A 15,439-nucleotide genomic window follows, 5' to 3' on the forward strand; every position below is an offset into this window, starting at 1 on the left:
ACCGTTAAGAATGGACGGAAATACTGACGTGACGGTTAAATAATATGGTATACTTATACATTTAGTCCTCAATATTTAGACATTCTCTTAATTTGGTCATAATTTAAATTTAATTTAATAAATTATTCATTTAATCAGGATCTGACATATGTCATTAGTGATACTTGGTAATACTTACTTGGATAATTTATTTAATTAAATATTTTTCATCCAATCAGAAGGTGACGCTTATCACTACTCGATTGGATAGAAAATAATAGGACAAGGAAACTACTCCTAAACAATCTCGAACCAATGTCCAAAGGAAAAGTGAAGAAGCACCCTTACCACTGCACCAAACATCCCACTGGTTTATAGTTATAACAAAATGTATTTACTCTTTAAAAACTTGTTAAGGGTAAAAGAAAACAAAAACAAAAAGTAATTAGAATTAGAACTTAGAAAAATTATAAAATAAAAAAACACATAAATAATTAAAATATAGAAATAATTAAAAATAAATTTAATGAACGCTGGTTCGAATATTAAAAATATAATATTTTATTTATATCTAATTAAAAATATAAATAAAATATTATATTTATTTTTAAACAGTTCCATTAAATTTAGTTTATTGTAAATCTTCCATTAAAAATATAATATTTTTATATTTTAAAAACAAAATATAAATAAAAAATTTAATTTATTTTATTGTAAATCTTCCATTAAAAAATATAATATTTTTATATTTTTAAAAATAAAATATTAAATTTATTTTTAAACATTTCCATTTAATTTATTTTTATTGTAAATCTTCCATTAAAAATATAGTATTTTTATATTTTAAATTATTTATATGTTCTTTTATTTTATAATTTTTCTAGCTTCTAATTCTTATTTCTTTTAATTTTTATTTTCTTTTACACTTAACAAGTTTTTAAAGGGTAAATATATTTTGTTGTAGTTATAAACCAATGGGGACGTTTGGTGTAGTGGTAAGGGTGCTTCTTTACTCTCCCAATGGACGCTAGTTCGAACGTGTCATGATCTTGTGCTAACACATGTCAGATCCTGATTTAATAATTAATTTATTAAGTTAAATTTAAATTAGGACTAAATTGAGAGAACGTCTAAATATTAAGGACTAAATGTATAACTATGTCAATTCTTTTAACTGCCACATTAACATTTTCGTCCATTCTTAATTGTTAGTTGCTTAATTGACAACAATTAAATAGTTAAGTAGTTTGATTGACAAAATTGAAAGATGGGTGGCAAAAGTAAAAAGGCTAAATAGTTAAGTGGTAATTTGTATAGTTTACCCTAAATTTTTTTCGTTAATCGAATTGAAGAATTGGGATTTTAAATCAGACACAATTTTTGCATGAGAGATCGAACCCGAAACGAAATTATCATCCCTTTCGCGTTTACCGGTTAATTTTGGACCAACTCAAGTCACGAGAACTGACCTTGAGTATTAAATTATACTATAGGAATTAGGTTAATAAATTATTATTAAATTATTCTATAGGAACAATTCAGTCTGACCAACTGTTGGTGCTGATCGTGGAAAATGTTACCTTCGTCATTAGAGTATTTTTGTTGAGGTTGTCGAAGTGTTCGTTTTCAAGGTCGATAAAATGGTCTGGTTTTTTCCAAAATGTGGTTACCTCGAATAATTTGGGATTTGAATAGAAAAACAGTAAAATCGATTCGTGGAGTCGCCACTAATATTTGATTAGGATGTGGTTGGGCATCCAAAATTTTTTTTATTTTACTAAAACATTAATATTAATTAAAACAACATTCTAAAGTCCCCGTACCAAAAATTGAGTTCGAGAGTCGATTACGGCTGAGGAAGGGTTAGCACCCTAACAACGAACTAAATCAATACCTTCTCAATTAATTAGTTGTATTTGCAATGAAACTTATGAATTCAAATGTAATTTAATTTTAGATCCCTTTTTAAACACATAAAAATTAATCATCGAATTTAAGGAATGAAAATACGATATTTAATTATTTCTTCCAACTCTTCGGGAGAAGAGTTGTATGCTAAGTGGTCAAAGTATAAATGCTGGTTGTTTAAGTTTGTATTCATAGACCATGTGGCCTTAGCTGAGGGAATAAGAATATATTTCAAGGAAGCATGAGCTATAGTCGAATGATAAAGTCCAAGTGGTGTGTCTGAAATTTGAAGTTTTTTGGGACTTGTTGGTTATTAATGAAGGTTTGTGAAGAACTTTACAATGATAATTTTCCTTCTGACCAAGCTATGGAGGAAAAATATGTTATTCATTTGGATTGATGAGTGACAAGAAAACTTTAAGATGTTAAAAAAATACTAACATAAGCCCTGTGTCAGTGTAATCAGGATCTGGAAAGGATTATGTAATTTATAGTAACGCGTCTCGTAATGGTTTGGGATGCATGCTCGTGCAAGAGAAAAAGATAGGGCTTATGTTTCAAAGCAACTAAAGAATCATGAAAGAAATTATACGGCGCATGATCTCGAGTTGACAACAATTGTGTTTACTTCATTGATAAAACACCGCTATCCATATGTTGAGTGACGTTATATCTATATGGACCTTAAAAGTCAAAAGTATGGGTTAACTCGAATGAGTGAAAAATAAAGGAAGTGGATTGAATTCCTTAAAGAATTATGATGTGTTTATTGACTACCATCAGGAAAGGCAATGTGGTGGCTGATACGATAAACCCGAAAGACATTTATGTTCTGAGAGTTTTTAATACGTGATTGTCTTTAAGGAAAGATGGTGTTCTGATTGTAGAATTAAAGTAAAAGCCTATGTTGCTAGATTGAATAAAGCATCTTCAAAGAAAAAAATGGAATGTTCTTTTTAAAGATAGAACAAGCAGAAAGAGGCGAAACCAAAGCCTTTAAGGTTAAGTTTGATGGATGTTTATACTATTGAGGAAAAAGTTTATATTTGAGCAGGTATGAAAAGAGTTATTATCGAGCTTGTTTCTAAATGGTTGGCATGTCAGCAAGTTAAATTAGGGCATTAAGTGCCTTTTGAATGTTGTAATCAATTTCTATCCCTTAGTGGGAATAGGAACGAGTGACAACGGACAGGGTAACAGGTAAAGATTATTTAAGATAATCTTATGTTAGCAGCCGACCAACGTAAGTCTTATTCGGATTCAAAAACAAAAAAGATGTTTTATTAAAGTGGTGATAAGTGTTGTTGAAAGTATCGATTAGGTTCTTCTTATGTTATCACATTGGAAGATATTAAGATTCATTCAAAATTTGATTTATGAAATTGGTACTTGTTAAAGCTCGTTAGAGGAATCAAATGTTGAAAATGTTAATCGGAAAAGATAACGGTATATGAAAAAGTAGTATCCTCGTCTATTTACATCAGGTACGTATTGAAAATTTGAGGATGAATTTTTATACGGGAAAGAATTGTAATATCACAAAAATTTGGTTAGTGACCAAAATATAAATTTTGAAAGTTTAGTGGCCAAAGTGTATAGTTAGGAACAATTTAGGGACCTAAGTCATAATTTTTCCAAAAAAATATTTCATAAATGGATAATTTAATCTTGAGAGTGGTATTTTATGGAAAGCAGATTCATGATCCGAAATTTGTGTTAAAAACTAGAAAATGTTAAAGTTCGGAGAAAATTCGGTAAATCAGATCGAATAGAATTTTCAGGAAAATTTGAAGGGAATTAAATTAAGATTATAAATATTATTTTCACATGTTAAAATGATGGAAAATAATATGGAGCATTGGTTTTGAAAATTTATTTCCATGTTCAATTTTGACCGTTGGATGAAAAAATGCAAAATTGAAATTTTTGGAAAATGGCATGGGCAAAGTTGTAAAGGGAAAAATAATTTGTTTATATTTGAATTTGGAAAGATGATGAGGGTTATGTGAGTTGGTATTTAGGTAAATATCAAGTTTCATTAAGGGTAAAATGGACATTTCTCATTAAATGAATATTTTATTAATTTAAGCTTAAATTAAGGTCAAATTAACATGAAATAAAGTAAAAATTTATTGAAATATTGTTGTTTTCAGCTCCATTTCGTGCTCCCCATGACATAGGTAAGGCAAATTTTATTTATTATTTTTGAGCAATTTCTTTTGGATTTTGGATCGAACCATGAAATAGAAAATTATTCTATTCAAAGAGCTATATCATTTGGTACCATTATTGCATGCTAATCTTGCTTGTGTTCAAAAATCCAAAATTCTAGGGTTTATGGAATTGATGATGGATTTTGAGATTGTGGAATCATTTCCAAGCTGGTTTAATGATCAAAACATGTTCAAACCTCCTAGAAATGATATTGGTATTTTCGGCCTAACCCTAAAATTAGGGTAAGTTTGTGTTTTGATGGAATTTTATTAGTGGTTCGATTGTATAGATTTTATAAGGTTGAATCGAAGTTGATTTCATGCTTGAATCAGATCAAAATAGAGTAAAATCATGAAAACCCTAATCTTGAACATACAAAGCATTCGACCTTGACTATAGAGGATGAGAAAAATTATGCAGGGGCTGGAAATTATGTAGGAAGTATTCTACAAGCCTTAGAAAAATTTGGGGACCATTTTATAATTTTGAAAAGTTGGGGGACCAAATCGGTAATTTTGGAAAATTTGTGGATTGTTATGTAATTATTAAATATTTGATGTACTATGCTGGAAATTAATGTTTGAGTGTTGAAATTTAAGTTAGGATGTGAAATTAGATTATTTTGGGAAGTTGCTAAAAGTTTAGGCTTAAATTACATATATGGAAAAGTTGGAAGCTTAAGTGAAAATGTTATGCTAAATTTGGATTAAATGGAATTTGAATGGTAAATTGGAAGTGTTAAGTTCAACATTTATTTTGTGACATGGAAATTGTATCGAATGAGCATCAGAAGATTTATTAGGAATTTATTTTCCAAAGTATGCCTAAGTTAGTAAGTTTCTAACATTTGGTTTGGATTTGTATAAGTTTGGTAATGATGTTCATTTAGATTGAGTGCTTGAAATCAAGATCAAACATTATTAAATCTAAGGAGAAGCTTAAGGATGAAATGGAAAATTCTAAGAAAGGTTGCAAGCTAAGGACACAAGGTGAGTGTAAATTTAATTTGTACTTATGTTGTCGAACCAAAATTGGCTTGTGATGAACCAATGATGGAGTTATTATGGTAATAAGTGACTCCTAATTGTTATGTGTTTTGTGATGCATGCATATATGTGCATTTGATGAGGTAATTGAATTAGTGAACAAGTTGAAAATGCAAATTGGTGAAATCTTCTTAGAATATGTTCTGGACAGTAAGTTTAGAAAATCACTATAAATTCTACAGAAATGATAAGAGGATATTTTTATACTGTTAGATTTTTATATCAGTTTAATTTTGTTTAGAACAAACGGAAATTGATATCGAGGTGTATACAAAAAGATATAAATTTTTAACCGAGGATAGGTCAGAAAATAGGGCAAAAGATTCTGCTCAAAATAGATTCAGTTGGTCAACTTTGAAAATTCCCCATAAATTATACAAATTGAACTAGAAGAATTTCCTTATATGGTTAGATTTTTATTCGAGTATAGTCTCCATTGGTATAAACGTAATAATTTTTGAATGAGTAGATTAATACAAGATAATATTTCCGTGAAGGTAGTACAAACTGCCAGAAAATGAAATGGTGATAAAAATTGGGATCGAACCAAATTGAAAGCAAAGGATAAAGTTAAAGTTTAGTGAGACTTATATTTTGACTTGCATATAAAGTTTAAAAGCGAGTGCAATGCATGTATAATACATGAATGTTTATACATAATTTGGTAGGACCTGCAATAAGTCAACCTTAATTATATTACCATGATATTTATGACATTTATCATATAATTGATATATTCTAAATATGTCAAAGGTGAATATAGGATGCATTGATCACTGTTTATTACATATGATTTTATCATGAATACATATGATGTTTATCATAAATGTTATTTCAGGTATGAACTGTTAATTGATATTGATATACTTTACCATGGATGGATCGAATAAAAATAGACTGTATGCCCAAGTATGTTATTGAGGGTCAGTGGTATTAATGGCATGCCATAGAGCCTATCAGTTTCATATTAGGTAGCACTAGAGTGTATAGGGAAGGCACATTGTGCAGAACTCAGAGTGTCTAGTGAAGACACATGGTACAAAACACTACAGTGTATAAGGTGCGCACAACCCGACCTCATACGAAAGTACTACTGTGTTATATTTGACTCCTATACCGGGGTCCTCATTGATTGATATTTGGACTATGATTTATTAGTTAATAAATGATAAACATGTGAATAAGCTTATGAGCTTATGAAATACATGGCAATTATATTGGTAAGAAATTTTATATTTGGTTTATATCAAGTTAATATATGGTAACATGGTTGAAATACAAGTAAAGTGATCATCATGCATTGAATATTTTCACTCATTACATTTATATGTTGCATTGCCCTAAATGTTTCTATAATTGTGTAATACCCCAAAAATTTAGATAATGACCAAAATGCAAATTTTGAAAGTTTGATGGTCAAAGTGGAAAATTGGGAAAAGTTTAGGGAATTAAGTGATAAATTTCCTAAAAAGAATTTTATTCCATAAATATATGGTTTACTCTTGAGAGTGGGGTTTTATAGAAATCATATTTTTTGATTTGGAATTTTTGTAAAGAAAAATTAGACAAGGTTAAAGTCTGATAAGGAATCGGTAATTCGTATTGAATTGGAATTTTACAAAAATTTGAAGGATGTTATAAAATGGTTGAAAATATTATTTTAATATTTTGGATCAGAGAAATTTGGTTTGGAAATGTGCAAATTTTCAGATTTAACCGAAACAGTAGAATTTAGTGACTAAAACGCAAGTTTTGAAATTTCATGGGCATTTTTGTAAGTCAAAGTCAAATTTATTCATCTTTGACTTTGAAAGATGATAAGGATGAGTTGTCATGGTTTTATGGTGAATATGGAGATTCATTAATGGCAAAAATGGAATTTCCTATTGAATTGAATAAAAAAATTCCATTATACTATATTAAGCCATGTGCTAGATATATTTAATATTAGAGTATCAATAATTGAGGAGCATTTTCAGCTCATCTTCTTCTCCAAGCTACAATGGGTGTTCTTCAAAGGTGAGAGAAAACTTCAACTCAATTTTCAAGCAATTTACTTAGGATTTTGAGTAAGCTGTAAATAGAAAATTGTTATATGTGAAAAACGATATCTTTTGGTACCAATATTGTATGATAATCTTGTTGGTGTTCAAAGATCCCAAATCTAAGGGTTTGTGTTCATATAAGGGGTCATGAAATTAATGATGAATATGGATGTTTGTGAGGTAGTAGATTCATATTCAAGCATGTATGATGATTAGAACATGTTTTATATTTCTTGAACTTGTTCTTTGAATTTCGACCATGGATTGTTGAGAGAGAAAAATTATGGAAAAATTATATATGGGCTGGAAAAGATGAAGGAGATGTTGATTCTTGTATTTTATGGGTTATGAAGAGTTAAGTGATTTTAAAGAATTGGTTTTAAGAATTGATGAAGATCTTAAGAATGAAGTTAAAGAAAACAGTTTGGATTTTGAATCTGGCAGTACGTTCGAAAATTCACCAGAAATTATATTAAAATAATTTGGATATTATTTTTATATATTTTTATTCATATATCAATCTAGTTTTGTTTAAAATAAACGGGGATTAATTTCAAGTTGTATACAAAACGATATGAATTTTTAACCGAGGGAAGGTCAGAAAATTCGGACAGCATATTATGCAAAACAGATTCTGTTGATCAACTTTGAAAATTCGCCATAAATTATACAAAATGAATTAGAAGGATTTATTTATATGGATAGATTTTTATTCGAGTCTAGTTTTCAACGGAATAAATGGAATAAAATTCCAGTCTGTATATAAGTAGAAAATATTGATTCTTTAAAGGTAGTGCGAGTTGTCTGAATATGGAAAATTGATGGGTTGTTGTGTAAGTGTTAAAGTATTTAGTGGTTAATAGTTCAAGTATGATTATGGAATTGTTATGAGATGTGTTTATGTTAGTACAATACTAACATATGAATCATTATGAAATTGTGATTTATACAGATTTTGATTGATTTGTGATTGAAGGCAGTCAAGTATAAAAGGATTTATTGTGGAACATAGTGAGGCACATTTTTGGAAAAATTATAAAGTGTCAAGGTGAGTGCAATACATGCATGAAATTATACATGGATGTTTTATACATCATCAGGAAGTCTTACGATAAGTCAACATTGTTTATATCTGCATGATATTATGTCATATTTGTATAAATTGACATGAAATTGATATGTCATAGTATGAAATTATAATGCATTGATTACGGAAATGTGATATTTTACCATGAATGTTATTTTGGGTATGAACTGCCTAATGTTAAATATTGATAATATACTTTGCCATGGATGGATCAAATGCAATTGACTATATGCCCAAGTATGTTATTGAGGTTCAGTGGTATTAATGGCATGCCATAGAGTCTAGCAGCTGAATATTAGGTACTACTAGAGTGTCTACAGAAGGCACATAGTGCAGGCCTCAAAGTGTCTAGTGAAGACACAGTACAAAACACTACGGTGTTCTAGGTGGGTAAATCCCGACCTTAGCACTACGGTGCATTATTAGGTGAGCAAAGCTCGATCTCAGCACTTCGGTGCAATATTTGACTCTTATACCGGGTTCCTCATACAGTTATACTATGGGCTATGAGTTATGGTTTATTGGTTAATAAATGGTAAGTATGCAAATAAGCTTACGAGCTTATGAATAATGGCAAGTATATTGATAAAATAAGCTTACGAGCTTATGGAATATAAATGGTAAGTATTTTGGTAAAATAAGTTTACGAGCTTATGGTATAAATGGTAAGAGATTTTATATTATTTTGATCATGGTAAAATATTGGATATGTTAGTAAAATGATTTTATGAAAATTTGATTTTTGACATTAAAAATCATGCATGAATTGTATTGCACTGTTAAATGTTTTAATTGCCTCACTAAGTTTATACTTAGCGTGTGATGATTTTCACGCGTAGGTAAAAAGACAGTGGTGAGTAAAAGTTCAAAGTGACATCAAGCATCGAGGAGTATATTTCAATATCAGTAAGACATCCTATGATGGAATTTGATTTAAATAGTGGCATGCAATTAATAATGTTCAAATTATTTTGTTGAACAAATTTGGAAACAAAATGGAAATTTTATAGTGATGAAAGGTTAATTTTTGTGAATTTTATGTATTTTTTTCGAAAATTACTGTAGCAGTTAATGTAGCAGTGCATCGATGCACTGTAGCAGTACACCGATACAATGTTCACGGGTACTGTTCACTATTACTGTTCACTATTCACTATTTGTCATAACCGTTTTTCGGTTGGGCCCCGAATTGGGCTTCGACTTGAAATATTTGGGTTGGGAGTCGCCACCGATCATTTATTTTATGAAAAATGGGTTGATCGGATACCTTATTTCTTACCTGATCTACGTCGTACCAAAGATGTGTCGGATTCGGGAGTCGGTTACAGTCAAGGAAGGGTTAACACCCTTGAACTGCCCTTTCGGTACTATGTAATTTCCAATTGTCTTTAATTAAGAAAATTGAAAGTTTAATTTGAAAGGTAAAATAACGATCCCAAATACTTACCCTTGATAGTTTTAAAAGTGTACCCTTTAGGAAGTCAAGAAACATGTTAGATAAAAATGTAGTAAAAATGAATAAAATAAAGAAAGTGAAATAAATGCAATAAAGTAGAGAAAATAAAATAGATAAAGAAGATGTAAGCAAGATAAATAAAATAAAATAAAGAGGCACAAAAACAAATAAAAAAAATATATAAATAAAATACATAAAATAAAGAAGATAATAACAATATCAATACAAAAATAAAAATAGAAGATAAAAAAATAAAAGATAAAATGAAATATATAAAATAAAATATATAGCATATAATTATAGTAATAAAATATATATAAATAATGATATATGAAAAAGAATTAAAATATATATATATATATATATATATATATATATATATATATATATATATATATATATACGATAGAATATAGAAAATAAAAAAACAAAAAATAGCCAAATGAAGATAATTAATATATATATATATATATATATAAAGAATAATAAAAAATATGCATGTAACAACAAAGGACTATTATAAAAGAAAAGCTAAAATTTTGGCCAAATTTTAAAGACAATTAACGTTGATATTGCGCATTAGGGGGGCGAAATGAATGTTTTAACTTTAAGCTTTTCTTCTCTATTTTTCGAAAATCCAAATAATTTTCTAAGATCGGCCATCAGGATTACTAGATCTACAAGATAGATCTTTAAAAAACCTTCCCGTTCATCGGCCAAAAATGATTTTATTTGGGTTTGACTCGAGCAAAAATAATGGAGAAACACACATGCAAAGACTTAAAGCGATAAAGGTACAAGCTTTTACATTTTCTACTTATTTTCCTCTTCGAGAGTCACGTTTTTTTGCTCCGATTTGCTAGTAATTTCTGTTGCTTATTTCGTACATCGTGTGTTACAAATGGGGAGGATTACATGTATGCATAGTGAAAAAAACTACCAAACAATAGAATCCTAATGCAACTAGACTCCTTGCTCGGTTGTTGCACGTTTGTTGGTGTGGTTGTTGCTTTAAAAGATATGGTGGTGGAAGAGTCCTCTTAGGAGAGGACTCTTGCTAGCTCTATCTTTTAAGAAAATTGGTGTATACAGTTGCCCCTCTTTGTCCTTTTTCATGGAACGAAAAATAGGACAAAGATAAAAAGACACAAATTTTCATTCAATAAAGTTGAAGAATAATTCCCTGTCAAATTGAGTTGCGGATGGCTCCTCCGTCGCGAAGTCGAGTTAATCTTGAAATGATTTGAATCAGAATGGAGCTTCTCGTTGTAGTTCACTTTGGTCTTCTTCTCGGTTTAAAGACCTTGGCTAAAAATTTGACTGGAAAGTAATCTCTTGACTCCACAATGTGGTTGATATGCCCTCGAGCTGAATGAAACTGAACTCGAAAAGTCTTCGCTAATAGATAGCTTTTCTTGACTTAAGCTATGCTGACGGAAAAAAGGCTTCTTGCTACTAAGGTACGGCTAACCCATATCTTCTTCTCGGCTTGAAAACCTCGATTACAGTCGGACAATATTGTGATTGAGGTGTTATCGAGCTGAATGGAATTTTATTGACAAATAACCCTTCTTGCCTTGAGATATACTGTAAATGATGTGCCTTGGAGCTGAGCATAGTCAAACTCGAAGGTCTTTGTTGACAGATAACCCTTATTTGAGTTGGATATCCTTCGTCATGAAGTTGAAATCCAATCTAGAGATGGATGCTACTTGTGTGCACGATTCCATTCATTGTGAAGTTAAAACCGCGAGTAGCACCTTTGTCATGAAGTTGAGCCTGGTAATTGGATATCCTTCATCGTGAAGTTGAAATCCAAGTAAGTAGTATTGTTCCAAGTCCAATATCCTCCATCGTGAAGTTGAAATTGGCTCTGGAAATTATTTGTTGACTGTCAACCGCCCCTTCGCTGTGAAGTTGAGCTTGTGTTATCTCGAGTTCAATATCCTTCGCTGTGAAGTTGAAATTAAATCTGAATGAAACTGAAAAGTTGTTTTTTGACAATCAGTCGTCCCTTCGTTGTGAAGTTGAGCTTGTGTTATCTTGAGTACAATATCCCTCGATGTGAAGTTGAAATTGGCTCTGAAATTGGGAAGCCTCTTCGTCGTGAAGTTGAGCCTCAAATGGCACGATATCCTCCTTCGTGGAGTTGAAATCATGGATGTGCGGGTATAATATCCTCCGTCGTGGAGATAAAATCACGGATGACCCCTTCGTCGTGAAGTTGAGCCTTGACTTGGATATCCTTCGTCGTGAAGTTGAAATTCAAGTATTGCATGTTACGGGTGAACACGATTTCCTTCACCGTGAGGTTGAAACCGTGGATGTCCCTTTTATTGTGAAGTTTGGCTTCGAGCTAGATATTCTCCGTTGCGAGGTTGAAATCTACTCTCGAACCAATTGTGTCATTTCGAGTTCAATATCCTTCGCCGCGAAGTTGATATTGACTCTAGCTAAGACCTGTCTGGAATTGTGATTCTAGAATCTTGAAGTTTCGATCCCTGATCTTGAATTCTTTAAATGTTCAAATCTGATGTTTGTTTTTTATCCTTGATCTGGGAAATGCTTCTTAACCATCTCAAGTATATGCATGAGCCTTGATCGGCTTCCGAGTACATATACTTTTCAATGAATCTTTGTACAGTAATATGCAAATATCTTTTGCATAAGTAAATAAATCATTAAGCTTAAGCTCAATCCAAGATGCTCAAAAGGAATTGGTTTGGAGGAAAAAAAGATTGTCTTTTATTCATGAGGAAAAAAATAACAAATAACACATGGCAAATATTCTAGAAGATGAAGACATGATGAGGTGTAAATGAATGTCTTAGATTTCAATAATGTGGGCACTTCTGAGATGAAAAGTCGTTAGGTGACCTTGAATACAGCCTTTGCCAAAGGATCTTTGAGAGTGTGACAACATTCAAGAGAGTGCAACCTTTTTCTGACTCGTTAAGTCTGTGGAAAATTCAGATGTCAGGGAGTTTCAACTGTCTGGATTTCTTGAATTATCCAAATCGCCCTTTCGAGTTTTCAACTTGGACCCATCCTTGATTGCAAGACGTCCTTTGTGGGTTTTCATCTTGAACCCACCTTATTTTTTGTTCTTTCTCTTTTTTGTTCTTTTTTCTATTTTTTCAATTTAGGGTGCCCTTTCGGGTTTTCACCCTAAAAGTTTTTCATTTTTGTTTTTTTTTTGACTTAGGACGCCCTTTTGGGTTTTCATCCTAAGCAAAATATTTCTTGACTGCATCCGAATTAATGGGATGTGGCATTTCGGGTCCGTCCATTTCAGCCAGGACAAGGGCTCCTCCGGAGAAGGCCTTTTTCACGACATAAAGTCCTTCCCAATTTGGTGTCCATTTTCCTCGGAAATATTTCTGGACTGGCAAAGTTCTCTTTAGCACCAGATCTCCTTCACGGAATATTCTCGGGCGTACCTTCTTGTCATGTGCTCGAATAATTCGTTTCTGATAGATTTGACCATGGTGAATGGCTTTTAGTCTCTTTTCATCTATTAGATTAAGCTGGTCATATCTGGATTGCACCCATTCTACGTCATCCAATTTAACTTCTGTCAAGACTTGTAATGACATAATTTCTACTTCAATGGGAAGCACTGCTTCCATTCCATAAGCTAATGAAAATGGAGTTGCCCCAGTCGAGGTTCGTACTGAGGTTCGGTAAGAGAACAAAGCGAAAGGCAACTTCTCATGCCAGTCTTTGTAGGTCTCGGTCGTTTTCTCCACTGTCTTTTTGATTTTTTGTTTGCTGCTTCTATTGCGCCATTCATCTTTGGTCTGTAGGTAGTAGAATTGTGATGCTTTATGTTGAATTGCTCACAAGAAACTTTAATCATTTTATTGTTCAAGTTTGTAGCATTATCGGTAATGATTCTTTCAAGTAAACCATACCGACATATGATTTCTTTTTTCAAAAACTTGAAAATAACGGATTGAGTGGTACTGACATAGGAAGCAACCTCTACCCACTTGGTGAAATAATCGATGGCTACAAGGATGAAACGATGACCATTCGAAGCCTTCGGATGGATTTTCCCAATAAAATCCATGCCCCACATAGAGAAAGGCCATGGTGACGTCATGACATGAAGTGGATGAGGTGGAACATTTATTTTATCTCCGTAAACCTGACATTTATGACATCTTCTAGCATAGTTGATGCAATCATTTTCCAGTGTGGACCATAAATATCCGCATCTCATTATTTGTCTCAACATCATATGTCCATTTGCATGTGTTCCACAAACTCCGTCATGTACTTCTTCCATTATCATTTTTGCCTCTTCAGTATCGACGTACCTTAACAGAACTTGATTATGGATTTTCTAGTACAAGACCTCCCCATCAAGGACGTATCTAGCTGACATCCTTCTAATGGTTCTTTTATCAGTTTTAGTGGCTTCCTCTGGATAACTTCAATGCTTGATATACTACAAAATGTCGTAGTACCAAGGCTTAGTGTCTTTTACTTCTTCAATCTGGTAGTAATGAGCCGGGTACTCATATGACTGCATGTCAATTGGCATCATTTCAGACTCCCCGCTAACTTTGAATGCGGCTGCCAAGGTAGCCAAAGCGTCAACAATTTGATTCTCTTCTCTTGGCACATTGGAAAGTGACTTCATCGAACACTTCAAGCAGATCCAGTATTAGCTTCCGGTATTCCATCAGTTTTGTATCTTTGGTTTCCTATTCTCCACGGAGCTGATAGATTACTAATGCTGAATCTCCGTATATCCGCAAGGTCTTTACATTTTTCCCTAGTGCAGCTTGAATTCCCAAGACACAGGCCTCATATTCTGCCATGTTATTGGTACAATCGAAGTTCAGTCTGCTGGTAAATGGGTAGTGACTCCCTTCTAAAGAGATCAGTATTGCCCCGATACCATGTCCTAATGCATTTGACGCCCCATCAAAATACATTCTCCTGGAACTGTCTGTTGAAGTAATTGTTTCTTCCAAGGATAAAGCTATCAAGTATTCGTCTGGGAAATCAAAGTCTAACAGCTCATAATTCTCATCGGCTCTGCTTGCCAAGAAATCTGATATGGCACTTCCTTTTATGGCCTTCTGCCTCACGTATTCGATGTCGAATTCAGACAATATCATTTGCCATCGGGCTAACCTTCTAGATAGAGCAGACACACCCATCATGTATTTTAGTGGATCCAGCTTGGAAATCAGCCAAGTGGTATGATACAACATATATTGTCGGAGTCTTTTTGTAGCCCAAACTAAAGCACAACAAACCTTCTCAATAGGAGGATACCTGACCTCGCAATCAGTGAACTTTTTTCTTAAATAGTATATGGCTCTTTCCTTTCTTCCAGATTCGTCATGTTGACCCAGGACACACCCCATTGAGTTCTCGAATATGGATAGATACAAGAACAGAGGCTTGCCTGGGATGGGGGACATTAAGATGGGAGTATGAGACAAGTACTCTTTTACCTTCTCGAATTCAATCTGACAGTTTTCATCCCATGCTCCAGGGTTGTTCTTCGGAGAAGGAGAAAGATTAGATCACACTTATCGGTTAACTGAGATATGAACTGAGCTATGTAATTCAATCTCCCTAGAAAACCTCAGACCTCTTTTTGTGTTTGAGGTATAGGTAGATTCTGGATAGCCTTAACTTTGTCGGGAACAACCTCAATGCCTTTTCTGCTGACCACGAAGCC

Source organism: Hibiscus syriacus, unplaced genomic scaffold (genome assembly GCF_006381635.1).
Source record: "Hibiscus syriacus cultivar Baekdansim isolate YM2019G1 unplaced genomic scaffold, ASM638163v2 tig00010927_pilon, whole genome shotgun sequence".
NCBI lineage: Eukaryota > Viridiplantae > Streptophyta > Magnoliopsida > Malvales > Malvaceae > Hibiscus > Hibiscus syriacus.